Source organism: Aegilops tauschii, chromosome 5 (assembly GCF_002575655.3).
Source record: "Aegilops tauschii subsp. strangulata cultivar AL8/78 chromosome 5, Aet v6.0, whole genome shotgun sequence".
Lineage (NCBI taxonomy): Eukaryota > Viridiplantae > Streptophyta > Magnoliopsida > Poales > Poaceae > Aegilops > Aegilops tauschii.
The window spans coordinates 309,018,783-309,037,168 of NC_053039.3; positions in this window are offsets into that span (position 1 = coordinate 309,018,783).

Below are 18,386 nucleotides of genomic sequence, written 5' to 3' on the forward strand. Positions count from 1 at the left end.
CGGCTCTCCTCCAATTGTGTCTAGCCCTAGAGATTATTGATTGTTGCCTGTCCCTCTTTGGGGAGCCCTGCCCCTCCTTATATATGTTGAAGGGGCGGGTTACATGTGGAGTCCTATTAGGATTAGGACTAGTCTATCTCTAATACAAACCGGATACAAGTCCAGGTCTTAACTCCTTGTAAGACAAATATTCGTCACGCCTTTCCTTGTAAACCGGCCCACCATAGTATGAATCGGCCTTCATGAACTGCCCGTTGGGCCACCGGGTCTTGTCGCTCCTCTGATCTGCCTGCCGGATTACCAATGTATCGTAAACTGCCAGGTCCAAACGGGTCGCCAGTGAATCGTTAAGTCTCAGCCGGGTCTCAAGTAAACCGCCAAGTCCGGCCGGGTTATACTTTCGGCCGGTTTACGCCGCGGGGTATATCCCCGACATTAGCCCCTAGTTTAATTTGGATTTATCCATGTTAAACTGATCCTGTAAAACAAACACAAGAACAAATTTGACAAGTTGTGCTCCGGGTTAAGAATTCTTGTAGACCGGCACCTGATCATCCTTAAGTCCTTGTAATTTCCTCCTTCTAGAAAATACGGGTCAATAGATCAGCTTCATAATCAATTTACTTGTATAATAAATATTTTAAATAAAGAATCCATTTGAATCGGCCTTCAATGCTCTGACTTGACAACAATATTGGTCTTCAAATATTCAATTGATATCCGCCGGTTTGAAAATGTAGAACTTGCCGGTTTATCATTGTCAAAATTGCCGGTTTATAAATATTGATGGCACTGGGTCATAATTGTTGTCGACACCGGGTCATGTAATTGATCTTCCTGATTTGCTCAAAACTGATAAACTCAAGACATTCCTCCTTTATATGCATAATACCTGTAGCCCCCAAGTCTTAAGAGGAGAACATAGTGATAACTTAAGACTTGCTCCAATAAGCATTTTCAACCTTGAAGAAATCCGGTTTGTTCATCTCAATCATATAAACTGAAAACTCCATATATGTAGCCCCCAAGTACCGGGTTGTCATGCTTGCAGCCACCTGGGACTTGTAATTGCTGATAAAAACTTCAATTAGTATAGCCCCCAAGGGCCGGCTTAGTAAGATAATACTGAACCGGGACTTGATATATACTTCAATGAAAATAACATCTTATAATGTAGCTTCCATCGTAGGGCTTGAACCCACGTCCACAAGGTTAAGAGCTTTGTGCTTTACCAACTGAGCAATGAACCCTTTAATATAATGGATTAAGGCTTGTATACCTTGAATGTTTGACAGGAGCAATTGGTAGCCCCCAAGGGCCGGCTCATTATGATGTGATGAGTCGGGTCTTCAATAAGGCCAATAAAAAATGACTTTGCATTAGCCCCCAAGTGTCATGGTGCATGCTTGCAGCGACATGAGACTTGCATGTAATCTCAATTAGAATAATGTAGCCCCCAAGTGCCGGGTCGTAAGCCTGCAGCGACTCGGGACTATTCCTTCCATTGTAGAATAAATCATATCCTTTGATAAAATAATAGCCATTGCGCTAAAGCGACTTTGAAAACCTCAATAATACCGGTTACTAATAACCATAATAAAAATCCAGCCATGTTGGCTATTCAAGATAATATAATCCGGAATGAAAACCTTATTCATTCAATATCATAATGAAAATTCAGCCAAGTTTGGCTATTTGAATAATATAACCCAATGATTTATGAGCGCATGATTCCAATGGCGCAATCCAAATATATACTGGCGACTTATAGTCCAAAGCCAGGCCGGGATAACAAACACCGGATAATTTCTCATCATATACTGGCGACTAACGTCTTAAAGCCAGGCCGGTTTCATAAACACCGGATAATTTATCATCATGCTGGCGACTTATAGTCGAAAGCCAGGCCGGGTTAATAAACGCCGGTGATTTATAATCACGCTTTATTCAACCTGTTTCTACATACAACAAGTTTAAAGTGTCCTGGCGGTTTACCGCCGGACGGGTCATAATGCCCAACATGTAACCTGGGTTGATAACCAAGGCTGCACTTAAGAAGAATCAAATATGAAATATATCATACCTGTGACATTAAATCACATCATTGGTTGGCCAACTTTATTGTAGTAAAAGCTGATAACCCCAATCTTGAGTACTGATAACTCCTTCCATATTGCGCCGGTTTATGATAAAACCGTACCGGGTTGTGATAAACACCGGATTAACCATATATAATACTGGCGACTTGTAGTCAAAACCAGACTGGGTTGATAATCTCCGGATTATGACTGATCATATACTAACAACTTGTAGTTGACAACCTAACCGGGTTGATAAACACCGGTTTGAAAACATCACAAATCTTATCAAAAGAAAGAGAAACTTAGTAAAAGGCAAATAAAACCGTTGTAGTCGAGGCTTTTCACAGGCTGCCAGGCCCCATATTTGATCAAGAGGTGTAGCTATGGTTCGGGTTCGACCTAGCCCCCAAGTGATGCTGTGGCATTACGCTGATCAAGAGGTGTTGCTATGGTTCGGGTTCGACCAAGCCCCCAAGTGATGCTGTGGCATTACGCCGATCAAGAGGTGTAGCTATGGTTTGGGTTCGACCAAGCTCCCAAGTGATGCTGTGGCATTACACCGATCAAGAGGTGTAGCTATGATTCAGATACGACCAAGCTCCCAAGTGATGTTGTGGCATTACGCCGATCAAGAGGCGTAGCTATGGTTCGGATACGGCCAAGCCCCCAAGTGATGCTGTGGCATTACGCCGATCAAGAGGTGTAGCTATGGTTCGGATACGACCAAGCCCCCAAGTGATCAATAATATGATAAGCCAATAAGGCATGATACCCATGTTTGAACCGTGCATCATGGCAGCAGGTCCTCTTTGGCACCCTTTAACTTTTTGCAAGAGATAAATCCTTCTTGAACCGGGATTTTGAACCGGATATTGAGAGCTTCAAATCTTTGTGGGAGAACAGATTTCCCGTAAACCGGATTGGAAACCGGAATCTTCATTTTCAGCCGGAAATTTCTGACAGCCTTTCAACTCGAACTTGCAAGAAGTTAATTCCTTTTTGAACTGGAAATTCTTAAACCGGATTTGAAAGCTTCAGAGCTTTGTGGGAGAACAGATTTCCCTTGAACCGGATTGCAAACCGGCATTCTTCATTTTGAACCGGAAATTTTCTGACGGCCTTTAAATTTTCATCCATATGGTAGTAGCCTCCGGGACCGGGTTATTTTTCCCTCCAACGTCCTGGGGTTCTTGACTTCACTGAAAACCGGCAACATTTGTTGAGTCATATTACTGTAGCCCTCCGAGTCTCAAGGTGACTCGAGTAGTTGACTTGAGATTCTCCATATTTGACCGTGATATAAACCGGCATAACTTGTATATCATTGGTGTCGATAGCACGATGTGTATCCATAGAAGGTTGAGGTGACTGCGGCGGGTTATAAATGATCCCGTTTGAGCCATGTCAGCAACTCGGCCAATGGTTCCTTCCAACTGGCTGTTTGAAGTTTAACCAAACTATAGTGACGACGACTTGTGCGCATGTCCATTGAGCCATCCAGTGCAGACGCGGTTGATAGTATATGATAATTTGCCTCCATTTTGTTGAAAGAAAACCGGGCTACCCAAGCTATGACTTGCTCATACTCAATAAATAGCTCATGCGGACAGGTGCGGCCCAGTATGTTGATGTAGAGCAGGCCGCGAGAAACGGACGACAAAGACGACCGCGGCTTCAGAGGCGGCACAGACAGATGAGTCAACCGCGGCGTTATAAACCGGCGCGGACGGGTGAGTTAACCACATCATATTGATGTAAACCAGTCTGCAGAATGGCGGCTTGCACATATGTTCATCGAGCTTGATGGCGTGGTATGATACTAGCACCTTATAATGGTGGTGCGAACTATACATCCATGACACGGCCATAGCTTTTGCGATGAACAATTGCTCCTGCATAAATAACATTGCAAGCCGGAGTAATTTGTTCTTTTAAAGAATAAAAAATGTATCAAATTGAGCAAGCTGGCCAACGTCTCCTAGCCGAAAGGCACTTTGATGGCTCTCTCTAGGCTCTCTCTAGGCGCTCCCCGCCGGTGGCCACTCCGGCCCCGGCGGCCACCCCTCCTCCCGCCGGCTGCCACTCCGGCGCCGGCGGCCACCATCCATCCGTCCACCTGGCTGTCTCTGGGCCCTTTGTGGGAAGTTTTTGGCCCTTGCGTGGCCATGGATCCTCCCTCTCTCAACTTTGCTCGAGGTAAAGATTTTCAGCTCTCTATGAGACAAAAGTTTGGTCATCTGGTGGTGTTTTCCCCTGGTTTTCGTCAACGTGAATTCACTTTGGTGGTTTCCTTTTGCCGTGCTCGATTTCGGTTGGATTGTCACACAGTCAGTGTCACGTTGCTATCTTGTTTTGGCGGTTATCCACAGGGGTTTCGTGTGCTACATCTCAAGGACAGATCATTCAAGTTTTCGGTTGCCTCCAAAGCAGTGGGTGTTGAAATTTATAATCAGGGGCGGGTGGTTGAGAAGGATTTTGAGTTAGTGTTCAATCTTTGGGGTTTTGGAGGTCCGAACTGGTTACGTGAAGAACAACTTTTTTATCGCGAGGAAGAAGCTTCTTGGACTTTGGTCAGGTCTAGATCACGCCCACGCTACGCCGCCAGTAGTTTTTCCGGCGATCAACCACGGCAGTCGGTTTTTGCTCGGTTAGCGAAGTTTCCGACCGTCAGCAGTAATGTGGCCTCGGGCAATAATGTGCACTCATTGCCCAATATTCACTCCTCGGGCGAGGATCTCGCTGCGGGTTCGTCGGGCGGGAATCTGGCTCACTCAAATTCCTCTTTTCAGTGCTACGCATGTGGCAAGTTGGGCCATTTTGCTAAGGAGTGTAATGCCTTTCGCCTACCTGTGCTTTTTCCTTACCTCCGGTTTGACACTTTCCCCAGCCCATCGCCCGAGGCCTAGGACCTAGATGCGGTCCATGACTGGTTCCAGTCAGTTGGCCCAGCCCGCGAACCTCCGCTCGTTTCCTCTTTTAGTGAGCTTTGTTTGGGATCTTTTCCTAATTTCCAGCCTCGTCGTCCCCTTGCCTCCTCAACTTCTCCGCTATGTTCCTCTGTCTCACCTCTGTGCACAAGCTCTGCTTCTAGTGCTTTGCGCCTCACTTTGTCGGTGATCTCGCATTCTTCGGCGACGCCGATGGCCAACATCCCGATCGACCCACTCCCCTTTGTGCCACATGGCTTCAACATTCAACAGGTTCCTGGGCGCAATGGTGTGGTGTCGGGTGGTTGGTGCGACATATGCCAAGGGATGGCTTATCATTGTGGGAGCCAATAAAACATCGCCGGTGCCTGGAAACGGGATGAGGCGAAGACATGCACGCCGGCGAATCTTACCCAGGTTCGGGGCTCTCCGAGGAGATAACACCCCTAGTCCTGCTCTGCGGGGTCTCCGCATGATCACTAGATCGATGAAGGGTGGCTACAATCGCTCCTAGAGCTGTTGGGATCAAGGGAGAAGAAGAACAAGGCTAGCTCTTGCTTCTCTCTATCTATGTGTGTGTGTGCGTGCTATGCTTGGAAGCCAATCATGCAGAGGTGCCAACCCAGAAGCGAACCCTTTGCATGGGTGCTCTGGGGAGTTTATATAGGCCTACCCCCGGGGGTACAATGGTAATCCGACTGGGATCTGGTCCCAGCCGTCAGTGTCTACGCTCGCCGGCTTCTCCGCCGGCTGCTGGGTCCCGCCGGCTGCCGGCTACTTGGTCGACAGGCCGGTCCCACCGCCTAGGGTTTTGTCGGCGGCTGCTTACTGTAGCCGCGCCTCTGATGATGAGGGCTTTGTCGAGGTGAGCGTGACTACAGTGGGCCGCCTCGGGGGCTATCACTGTAGCCTCACCTCGTCTTGTCCCCTTAATAGGGCTCCTGTTTCGAGGAAGGGAGTAGCCGGCTTCTGGAGGCCGGCTATGCTCCCGGCCGACTAGGAAAAGCCGGGCCACCTTCACGCCTCTCTCTGGCTGAAGGGGCCCGCGGTCCTTGGGCCGTGTGGGAGTGGGTCGTGGATGACGTCGAGGCTAACGTGGCTACAGTGCCGGGCCGCACGGGAGACATCCCTCCCGTACGGCCTCCTGTAGCCATGCCCGCCTCGGGCTTCGGGGGTTGTGGGCCGCACTGTGGCCATGCCCCGTCAGGTCGTCATTATGTAGGAGTGGTTGTGGTCGTGGCCGGCTTCTAGGAGTCGGCGTCCTTCTTGGCCGGCTTCTTGGAGTCGGCGAGGCTGGGCCGCCTTCCGGGAGTCGGCTTTAGGGGTAGCCGGCCGGGGAAGGCGGCCCAAATGCTTGGAGTGCTTGAAGGCCCAAAGGCCTTATAAATTTTCTGAAGAGCCAGGGGTAGTCGGCTAGGCTACCCGTGGCCATTTACTCCGACAGTAGTCCCCGAAGCTGATTGGGCTTCGAGGTGGAGTGGGGTTCGAGAAGCTCGATCAGCTTCCTATCGTGACAAGCCGGCAACTGGGAGCCGGCCTGGGTGCAGGCGCGCCGCCTTTTGTCGAATTCTTCTGGAGTCGGGGGGCGGGAACCCGCAGGCTCATGCGCCGGGCTGCGGGCCGGCCTCGGGCCGTTGGCGTGCCACGTGGCCGGGAAGCCTACCAGCCCACGCGGGTGACGGGACGTCGCCGCAGGGAGGGGGCCCGCCACGTCCGCGCCCCGGCCCAGGCGCGGATCCTTTGTATCCCGAAACCGCCCGCACGTTCCGTGCGGCAGTTTCGGCTCGCACTTATGCGTAATAAACGCGAGACGTGGGGGGAGAGGGCACAGTTAATCCCACGTCTCCCCCCCACGTCCGGCCTCTTCGGCCGCGTGAGGCTATAAGTAGGGGGAGGTGGAGGGCGGCAGGCCCTCGCACGCTCCTCCTCCTTCCACCGTCTTCTTGCCTTGCTCGTTCTTGCGACAGCCCCTCGCCGCCGCGCTCTTCCTCCGCACGCTCCTCCGCCGCCGTGCTAGCTTCCGCTATGCCTCCCCACGTAGAGCAGCTCGGCGGGGATTGGGACGGCTCCATCGTCCACAACGACCACATCGACTTCCTCCGCGACACCCGGCGTCTGCCCAGCGTGGACAAAGTGGAGGTCCGCCTTGCGCCGGAGAAGGAAGTCAGGCCGGCGCCGCGGGAGGGCGAGCGGGTGGTCTTCCGCTCGCACTTCCTGCGCAGCTTCGGCCTGCCAGTGAGCGCCTTATTCCGCTCCTGGCTGGACTTCTACCAACTCCAGCCGCACCACCTCACCCCCAACGCGGTGGTGCTGCTGTCGGCCTTCATCACCCTGTGCGAGGGCTATCTTGGCGTCCTCCCCACCCTCGAGCTCTGGGGGGACTTCTTCCAGTCGAAGCTGGGCACGCGCGTGCGGGGCGTGCCGGCTCAGACCGGCGCCTTCATCGCGTCGCGGAGATCAGGCGCCGACAACCCTTTCCCCATCATCACCCTGATCCAATCGGTGAAGAAGTGGCAGAAGTCTTATTTCTACGTGCGGAGCATCGCTCCCCGGGGCGACTACCTCAACCTGCTGGCCTACGTGGCCGGCCCGCCGGCGGGGAGGCTGCCCCAATGGTCCTTCCGGGCGGTGACGCTGTCGCAGGGAGGAAACGCCGCCATCGCCCGTCTGCGGGTGATGGTCCAGTCGGAGGGCCTGACGGGGCCCGACCTCCTGGCCGCGTTCGTCACGCGCCGGGTCCTCCCGCTCCAGAGCCGGCCTCATCTGATCTGTCAGATGAGCGGCCCGCTCGATCCGAGCCGGATGTGCACCAATGAGATGCCGCGGGCCGACGCTGCCGACATGGTGAACTACCTCGCCAACTGCCAGCTTTCCGACGATTGGCAATTCGGCAAGGAGCCATACAGCCGCGCCAATCCTCCGCCTATGGTACGCTCCCCTTCTCTTTTTCTCTTTTTCTCTCTCAGCTTTGTCGCCGAGTTCCTCTGGGCCGACTCTAACTCAGTCGGCTCGCTCTTTTGACAGAATCCTCTGCTTCGGCCGGCCGGCGGAGCAGACGTGGAGCGCCGCTTCGTCCCCGACCGGACCGAGCACGACCAGGAGGACCCCGATCTGGGGGCGGTCCATATGGAGGATGCCGCCGAGCCGGCCGGCGGCCAAGCCGGCGGTGAAGCAGGCGACTCCGGGTTCTCCGCGACCTTCGACGACTGGCCGGACGAGAACGAAGCCGAAGCCGTCCCGCCCCGCCAGCCGGCCTCCGGACGCGGCGCGGGCTCCTCCGGCGCGCAGCCTGCTCGGGGTAGAGGCCATAAACGTCGCGCCACCCAGGGCATGTTCGGCAGCCGGACGAAGAAGCCGAGGGGTGGGGCGGCAGCCACTAGGCGGGAAGAAGCGGCCGCGAAGGCGGCTCGCTTCCGCAAAGTGGTGAAGCAGCCGCAGGCTGCGTCAGCGTAAGCTTTCTCTCTTTCTGTGTATTCTCCTTCTTTCTTTCCTTTGATGGTTCTTGAGTCTTCGTCTTCTTTTTCAATGGTCAGAGCTCCGCTATCACTTGAGCGGGCGGACGCCGGCTCCGTCATCGGGTCGCCAGGGGGCTCTGGGAGCACCACCCGCCGCGTGGATCCCCGCGCCGCCCTCCTGGAGGCGACGGAAAGGAACGCGCGGGAGGTGCGGGAGGAGCAGGAAGCGCGGGAGGCGGAGGCACGGAAGGCAGCCGCCGCCCAGGCAGCTCGGGAGGAGGAGGCGGAGAAGGCGCTCGCCGAGGCCGCAGCCAAGGCAGAGGCCGAGGCCGCGGCGGCGGCAAGGGAGGCATTGATGGTCACCCCCCTGCGCACCATGGCGCCAGGGGACGTGGATCCCTCGCCAGGAGGAGCCAACGGTTCCCAGCCGGGTCTGGGAGGAAGCGGCAACGACGTCATCATCTTGAGGGAGGCGCCGGGGCCGACTCCTCCGACTAGGGCGGCCCAAGGCGGTCAAACTGAGCCTGCGCCCGCACAGTCGGCGGAGGGCGAGCCGGCCGCGAGAGCTGAGGTGGCGGTCCGGGTTCCGCCAAGCCGGCGTGTAGGGAAGGCCGCGTCGGAGCCACAGCCGGCCGTGGGCTCCAGCTCGTCGGCCCGAGACGCGGAGGCGGCCAGCGCTACCTCAGGGTGGACGCCAGGCGGAGGGACAGCCGTGGTGAACATCGCTGCACAAGACGTCCGGACCCGGCTCCAGAGCCAAGCCGCGGCGCTGAGGTAGTTCACTGACGAATTCCTTGCCACGCGGGCAGCCATCCGGGTTAGTATTCCCATCTTGTTCTTTCTTGATCTTGGTTTCTCTCGTGGGGGCGCGTCAGCGCACCCACTGGGTGTAGTCCCCGAGTTCCGAGTCGGCTGCTGAGCAGGCGGCTTGGAACTTCTTGGAGATTTTGTTTTTGCTGCTTTTGTTCTCACGTCGGTCTTCTGTCCGTCTTGCAGGACTACCACAACCTCCGAGCGGCCGCCTTCAACTCCCAGGCTCGGGAGCTGACGCAGAAGACCGCCGATCTCACTGAAAGCCGAGGTATGTGACCTGACATTTTTCTCATGTGGGGGCGCGTCAGCGCACCCACTGGGTGTAGTCCCCGAGATTCGGGCCGACTGCTGAGCAGTCGGCTCGGATCCTCCTTGATGATTTCTCATTGTTCTTCTTCTTCTATCTCTGCAGCGGCCAATGCCGGTCTAAGGGCGCAGCTGGGGGAGTCCCAGACTGCTCTTCGTGCCAAGGACGCGGAGCTCGCCGCCTTGGTGCAGGAGCGCGACCGGCTGGTCAAGAAGCTGGCCGACCAGGAGGAAAGCCACAAGGCGGCGCTGAAGGCTGCGCAGGACCGCGAAGCCACCCTCCAGGCCGAGTTCGAGACGGAGGCGGCCGGCTGGGCAGAGGACCGGTAGACTCTGGTCTCCGGCTATGGCCAGATCGAGGATCTGGTTGACGGTAAGTCGTCTACCCTTCGTCCTTTCTTGCCATCTGTCACTTTGACTTGTTTTTCTGATTTGGGGTTCTTCTTTTCTTTTCTTCTTTGCGCAGAGTACTTCCCTGGTTATTCAACTGCTGCCAACCAGGCCGTCGAAGCCCGTCGCCAGGCGAAGAGGCAAGCCGGCTTCGAGATCTCGCCAACCGCCGGCCGCTTGCTGGAGGAACAGCTCCTGGCGATTCAGGCTCGCATCCAGCCGGCTCACAGGTTGCTCCGCCGGCTTCAGCGTGCCGGGTCGCAGGTCCTGGCCGCCCTCTGGCCCGGCCAAGTGATCCCGCGCACTCCCAGTCGGACCGCCGACTGGCTGGAGGTGGCCGTTGGCCGCTTCGAGGCTTGGAAGGCGTCAGCGGCTCGCTCCGGAGCCGGGCGGGCGCTGGAGTTCGTCAAGGCCTGGTACCCTGGCCTGAACCTGGACCAGCTGGCTACCTGGCGGAAGCAAGCCGACACGGAGCTGGAGCCAGTGTGGCCGGCCATCATTCGGCGGGCTTCGGCGATCACCGACTACACCGACACCAACGTCTTCGCCCCCGAGGTGGACGACAATGGAGTCGCCCAGCCGGAAGATTGGTTCGGGCTGGACCCGGCGTGCGGCGAGGACTCGGCGGAGGAGATCGACTCCAGCGACGAGGGCGAAGAGGAGGAGGAGGATGGTGAGGACGCCGAGCCGGCTGGCGGAGTAGCCGACCAGCCTGACCGCGCCTCCAGCACTACGTCGCGTGCGAGCGCGTCTCCTGCCGCAGGAGGAGGTCAAGCCGGGACCAGCTAGGCGGCCACTCCTTCAGCCGGCGAGGTCGCCTTCACCGACCAGCTCGGCCTTCGCGCCTTTGTCTTCTTTCTTTTGTTTCCTGTCTTGTTACTTTTGAACAATGTTTTTGGTTAAGTCTGCGTAGTTCCACCCACTGGGTGTATTGAAACTCAAGTTTGTTGCCGCCTATCGGGGGCTTTATGTATATAAGTTATGCAATCGGTCTTTCCTTGTACTTTCGCTTTTTGTCCTTCTGCTTTTTTCCTTTGCCGCCCTCCCTTGGTTGCCGCTTCCCCTGTCAAACAGTTGCTCTGCAATCTGTAGCCGGGGGGTGCCTGGCCGATTGGGGAGGGGGAAGTACTTTTAGCTCTGCCGGACTTTAAGCTAAGTTTTTTAGGAAGCCGGCTAGCCGGCTGCTGTGACAGCCGGCAGGCGTATATGGAGGCCGTCTTTTTGCTATATAGGTTAGTTGTTCCTCAGCCGTTTTTCGTGTGGGCGTCCTTTCTGTCTTCTCTCTTGCTAGTCGGACAGACAGTTCTTTGAGCTGCGACTTTCAACAAGGGAGGACTCGGGAGCCGGCGCACTACTTTGCTGACTTTAGGAAGGACTTTCGATATAGCTCAAGGCGGCCAGTCCCCGGGCCGACTAGTCGGACCCGGTGCCGGACAAGAATTCAAAATGTAATAATACATTCATGGATATGACACTCGTCATTCATGGATAAATAAAAAGGAAGTCCCCGAGTACTGTTCGGGGGGGGCTGTTGGTTTGTAACGTAATACAAAAGGGGTAGCGTGATACATACTGCTTTTCAGCTATAAAATCGCCTTAGGAGGTTTGCGTTCCATGGTCGCTCCGACTCCTTGCCGGAGTCGTCTCTCTTGCGTGCTCTTGGCTTTTGCGCGTCGATCAAGTAGTAGGAGTCGTTGCCGAGTGCCTTGCTGACGACGAAGGGGCCTTCCCAAGGGGCCGAGAGCTTGTGCTGGCCGGCTGTTCGCTGGATCAGCCGGAGCACAAGGTCGCCCTCTTGGAAGGATCTTGGCTTGACCTTGCGGTTGTAGTAGCGGCGCAGGCCTTGTTGGTAGATGGCGGACCGACTGAGGGCTAACAGCCGGCCTTCTTCCAGTAGGTCGACGCCGTCTTCTCTTGCTTCTTTGGCTTCCTCCTCCGTGTACATGGTGATCCGAGGCGAGTCGAACTCGATGTCTGTTGGGATGACAGCCTCGGCACTGTACACAAGGAAGAATGGAGTGAAGCCGGTTGACTTGTTGGGTGTAGTGCGCAGACTCCAGAGGACAGCCGGCAGCTCTTCGAGCCAGCAGCCGGCCGATCGCTCCAGTGGTACAACCAGTCGGGGCTTGATGCCGGAGAGGATAAGTCCATTTGCTCACTCGACCTGGCCGTTTGACTGCGGGTGGGCAACGGACGCTAAGTCCAGTCGGATGCCCTGCGTCGCGCAGAAACGTGCCAGTGCGCCTTTGGCGAAGTTCGTGCCGTTGTCGGTGATGATGCTGTGTGGAACGCCGTATCGAGTAGTGATGTCGGTGATGAATGTCACGGCAGTCGGCCCATTCAGCTTCTTAATCGGCTTGGTTTCGATCCACTTTGTGAACTTGTCCACAGCAACGAGTAGGTGCGTCATGCCACCGCGGGCTGTCTTGAAAGGACCTACCATGTCCAGTCCCCAGATGGCAAAAGGCCGGGTGAGGGGAATGGTCTTGAGGGCAGAAGCCGGCAGGTGTTGTCTGGAACTGAAGACTTGACATCCTCTGCAGCTCTTGACTATTTCTTTAGCATCCTCCAAGGCAGTCGGCCAGAAGAACCCGTGGCAGAAAGCCTTGGCCACGAGGGATCTTGAGGCGGCGTGATGGCCGCATTCGCCTTGGTGGATGTCTTTGAGGATCGCCACTCCTTTTTCTGGCTCGACGCAACGCTGGAAGACTCCAGTGACGCTGCGCTTCACAAGCTCCCTGTTGATTATTGTGTATGCTGCGGCTCGTCGTTGCACTAGTCTTGCTGAGATCTCATCAGCCGGCAGCTCTCTGCTGACTAGGAACTTGAGGATGGGCTGGGCCCATGAGAGAGCTGTGACTTCTTCTGCTGTTAATGTGGCCACCATGACTCGGGTGGGTGGGTTGGGTGTTGCATTGGAGTCGACCGCCGCTTCTTGTGTCGTTGCAGTCCCCGGGCCGACTGCTGCAGTCCCCGGGCCGGGTTCTGAAGTCCCTGGGCCGGGTGCGACTACGTCAGTCCCCGGGGCAGTCGTCGAAGTCCCCGTGCCGCCTGCGGGATTTCTGGAGCCGGATCCGGCTGTTTCTGGCGCAGGCGGTACGAAGATGGAGTCCGACTCTGGAGACGGCTTGATGGACGGCTTGAGGAGGCGCTGGAGGGAGACGCCAGTCGGTATGGCTTGTCGGGTGGAGCCGATCCGTGCTAGGGCATCTGCTTGGTCGTTGTCGGCCCTTGGCACGTGAAGGAACTCGCACCCTTCGAAGTATCCGCTCATCTACTGGACGAGGAAGCGGTAGCTCGCCATGTTCGCGTCCTTGGCGTCCCAGTCGCCAGATGATTGCTGGACCACTAAGTCGGAGTCGCCGTAGCACAGGATCCGGCGTATGCCGAGTTCTTTGGCTAGCCGGAGCCCATGTACGAGCGCCTCGTACTCGGCCACGTTGTTGGAGGCGGCGAAGTGGATCTGCAGCGTGTACTTGAGCTTGTCGCCTTTGGGAGAGGTGAGGACGATGCCGGCTCCCAAGCCGGTGCGCATCTTGGACCTGTCAAAGTGCATCCGCCAATGGGTAGAGTCGGGAGCCGGCGGTAAGTACTGGGTCTCGGCCCAGTCGACGAGGAAGTCGGCCAATGCTTGCGACTTGATGGCGGTGCGGGGTTGATAGAAGATCGTGTAGGGCGCCAAGGCAATGGCCCATTTGGCCACCCGGCCGGATGCATCCCGGCTGCCTATGATCTCGGCGAGCGGGGCAGTGCACACGACCGTGATGGGGTGCTCTTGGAAGTAGGGCTTCAATTTCTTGGCAGCGAAGTACACCCCATAGCACATCTTCTGGTAGTGCGGGTAGTTTTGCTTTGAGATGGACAATACTTCGCTGAGATAGTAGACCGGCCTCTGGACCAGCTGGGCTCGGCCTTCCTCCGGGCGCTGGACCACAACAACAGTGCTGACGACTCGGCTTGTCGCGGCGATGTAGAGGAGCATGGGCTCCTTCTCAGTCGGCGCAGCCAGGACAGGCGGAGTGGTCAACATTTTCTTCAACTCATGGAAGGCTTGGTCGGCTTGATCATTCCACTCAAAGTGAGTGGACTTCTTCATGAGTCGGTACAGGGGGAGGGCCTTCTCTCCTAGTCGGCTGATAAAACGGTTCAGGGAAGCTAAGCAGCCAGTGAACTTCTGCACATCTCGCAGCTTGGTGGGAATCTCCATCCTCTCGATGGCTTTGATCTTGACAGGGTTGCACTCAATGCCGCATTCGGAGACCAGGAAGCCTAGCAGCTGGCCGGCTGGCACTCCGAACACGCACTTCTCGGGGTTGAGCTTGATCTGGAATCGGCGCAAGTTGGCAAATGTTTCCTTCAGGTCTTCCAACAAGGTACCGCGCTTCTCTGTCTTCACCACAATGTCGTCTACGTAGACGTGGGCATTTCTGCCAAGTTGTTTCAAGAGGCATTTCTGCATGCAACGCTGAAAAGTGGCACCGGCATTTCTCAAGCCGAATGTCATTGTCAGGTAGCAGAAAGCTCCAAAGGGTGTGATGAAGGCAGTCTTCAGGCGGTCAGCCGGGTCCAACTTGATCTGATGATACCCTGAGTATGCATCCAAAAAACTTAACAGCTCGCATCCGGCTGTGGAGTCTATCACTTGGTCAATCCGTGGCAAAGCAAACGGATCCTTTGGGCAGGCCTTGTTCAAACTCGTGTAGTCTATACACATGCGCCACTTGTTATTCTTCTTCAAAACCAGAACTGGATTGGCAAGCCATTCTGGAAAGAACACTTCCATGATGAAGCCGGCTGCAAGGAGCCGGGCTATCTCTTCTCCCACTATTCTTCGCTTCTCTTCTGATAGTCGGCGGAGGGGTTGCTTTACCGGCTTCGCATCAGCTCGGACATGTAATTTGTGCTCGGCGAAATCCTTCGGGACACCCGGCATGTCCTTTGGGGACCATGCAAAGATGTCTCGATTCTCACGGAGGAAGTCGACGAGCTCGCCTTCTTATTTACTGTCCAAGTTCGCCCCAATCACGACAAATCTCTCCGGGTGCTCCGGGTCTAGAGGTATCTTCTTCGTCTCTTTGGCAGGCTGGAAGGAGCCCTACGCATCACAGTCCTTGGGGTTGGGGGACAAGGCCGGCTGCTTGCCGGCCATGGCCACGACCCGTTCCAACATCTTCTTCTCTTCTGCCACCACGAGGGACTCGGCCAGCCGGCTGCTGGCCATGGTGCACTCGATGGACTTCTTGTAGTCGCCGGCTACCGTGATGATCCCTTTCGAGCTTGGCATCTTCATCTTCAGGTAGGCATAGTGGGGTACGGCCATGAACTTGGCCAAAGCAGGTCGGCCAAGCAGTGCATGATAGGGGCTCTCCAAATCCACCACCTCGAACCATATTGCTTCCCGGCAAAAATGATCTTTGTCTCCAAAGAGAACATCCATCTTGATATTGCCGATTGGAGAGCAAGATAGGCCGGGTACGATACCATGGAAGACGGTGCGGCTCGGCATGAGCTGCTTCGCTTTGATGTTAAGCTTGTCCATGGTATCGCGGTACAGTATGTTGATACTGCTTCCGCCGTCTATCAGGACGCGGGAAAATCTGGCAGCTCGCCTCTCCGTCGCAAGGGTGACGTCCAAGACCATACCATAGGAGCCAGGCGAAGGCATCACCTCTGGGTGGTCGGCCTGGCTCCAGCTGATGGGCTTTTCTGACCAGTGAATGAACTCGGCGGTGCTAGAGGCGACTGCGTTTACTTCTTGGTGCTGCCGGCGTCGGCTGCGCTTGTCGTCGACTTGACTTGTGAAGACGACATAGGCGTCGTGCGCTTCGGGGAACTCGTCTTGGATGGCGCCGACTGCCGGCCGGGCCGCCGGCTGCGGGGGAGCTGGAGGCGGCGGGCCGGGAGGCGGAGGCGGCACCATCCCTTCGCCCTTGGTGATGCGGGTGAGCAAGTGGCATTTCCGTGTTGTATGGTTGGACGGCTTCGCGCCGCTGTGGAACTTGCAGGGAGCATCGAGTGCTTGTTCGTAGGAGAAAGACAGCTGCCAGGGTGGCCGGCCACCCTTCTTCTTGGGAGCGGGCCGCTCTTCAGGCTGCTCGTCTTCAACTGTGGCCACCTGCCGACTGGAGGAAGTCAGCATGGGGCCCTTGCGCTTGTGGTCGTTCTGGTAGGGGCGCCGGTTGGGGTCGCTAGCCGGCTGCTTGGGAGCCGGGGCAACCACTTTCCCCGAGGCGTCTACTCGGAGCTCGGTCTTCATGGAGGAGTCGGCAGTGGCATAGTTGTCGGCGGTGATCAGCAACTCGTTGAGGGTAGCCGGCTCGTCGCAGAGGAGTCGGTGCTTGAGGAGGGTGCCCTCTCGGCACCCGGCGGTGAAGTATTCGATACCCTGGACCTCGTGCACTCCCTCGCGGGAGTTGCGGAGCTCGGCCCATCGCGTGAGGTAGTCGCGGGTCGACTCGTTGGGCCCCTGGACGCAGAGGGAGAGCTGGCGAGGCTTGGGAGGCCGCTTGTAGGTGCTGGTGAAGTTGCGGACAAAAACTTCGGTGAAGTCCAGCCAGCTGTTGATGCTGTAGGGCTTGAGGCTGTTGAGCCATGTGCGCGTTGTGCCTTGCAGCATCAAGGGGACATACTTCACGGTGACGCGCCGATTGCCGTTGGCGATGCTGACGGCTGTGGAGTAGTCGATGAGCCAATCTTTCGGCTTCACCGAGCCGTTGTACTTGGGTGTGTCTCTGGGGAGCGAGAACCCTTTGGGAAAGGGCTCGTCGCGGATGCGGGGGCCAAAGCATGGCGGGCCGACATCGTCTTCTTCTTCTAACGCCAAGGATCGAGCAAGGCGGTCGATCCTGTGGCGGGCGTCACTCTCGCCGACTCCTTCTCGGCGGCCGAGTCGGTCGCCAAGAGTCGGATGTGTGATGGGCGGCGGAGTGAGGCGTCTTTCTCTTCGAGGCGGGGGAGGAGGCAGGTTTCCTTGGTGTTCAACCACCCGAGGGCGGCCATCCGCGTCGCGCTCGATAGTGATGCGAGTCCGGCTGCGGCTGGCAGCCGGCTCCTTGTCTTTCTTCTGGCGCGCGCCGCTCGCAGTCGGCGAGCGGGACGTCGCGGCGTGCTCCCGGCGCGGGGGATGGCTATCAGCTCGGGCGCCGGCTTCGTGCCGTTCTGCAGCCGCGTCGATCAGCTGCTGGATTCGTCTTGTCATGTAGGGGAGCTCGTCGGCTCCCAGCCCATTGAGCTCCTCTGCTGCCGCCTGAGCTGCCCGTAGATTCTCGAGCGGGGTGGCGTAGACGGGGCGATCTGCGCCCAGCATGCTGGCAACGGCTGCGCCGCGCTTCTGGACGAAACCGGCTCGGCTCGGGCCGCTAGGCGGCGGCGTCCCGAAGGCGGCGCGGTCAACTTCGCGCTGGTGGGCCTCGGTGAGGCGTCTCATCGAGGCTATCTTCTTGCCCTCCGCGATGAGGGCAAGGCGGCGTGCCTCCAGGGTCTCGGCGTCGGCGTCGGCCGGGATGGGGACGGAGAGGTCGTGCATCGCCGCTTGCTGAGCGTCGCGGGCGTTCTCGCCCGAGTCGGAGACGTGGCTGATGACCAGCACTTCGGTGACAGCGCTGCTGCCGCTGTCAGCTCGAGGGAGTGGGTCGTCGAAGACCACCACGTCGGAGGGGTAAGCGTCGAGCGACGCGGTGTCGGAGTCGATGAGCATCGGGTCAGTGGAGCCGACAGACTCCATGTCCGCAGCAGGCTCGCTGGAGACGTGAAGTTGGTCGAGGAGGCTGACGAGGCGGCTCTCGGGGTAATCGGTGCCTGCGTCGGACGCAGGCTCATCGGAGATGCGAGTCTCGCCGAGCAGATCGGCGAGGCGGCTCGCTGCGCAGGCGTCGTCGACGCCTTGCAGCGTGTCGGGGCAAGCGCCATCGGGCGTAGCAGGCTGGCTGCGCTTGCGGGGAAGGAAGAGGGTTCCCGTCCAGAACAGGTCTCCGGACGACGGTGCCCCTGGCCCCACGGTGGGCGCCAAATGTCGGGTGGTTGGTGCGACATATGCCAAGGGATGGCTTATCATTGTGGGAGCCAATAAAACGTCGCCGGTGCCTGGAAACGGGATGAGGCGAAGACATGCACGCCGGCGAATCTTACCCAGGTTCGGGGCTCTCCGAGGAGATAACACCCCTAGTCCTGCACTGCGGGGTCTCCGCATGATGACTAGATCGATGAAGGGTGGCTACAATCGCTCCTAGAGCTGTTGGGATCAAGGGAGAAGAAGAACAAGGCTAGCTCTTGCTTCTCTCTATCTATGTGTGTGTGTGCGTGCTATGCTTGGAAGCCAAACTTGCAGAGGTGCCAACCCAGAAGCGAACCCTTTGCATGGGTGCTCCGGGGAGTTTATATAGGCCTACCCCCTGGGGGTACAATGGTAATCCGAC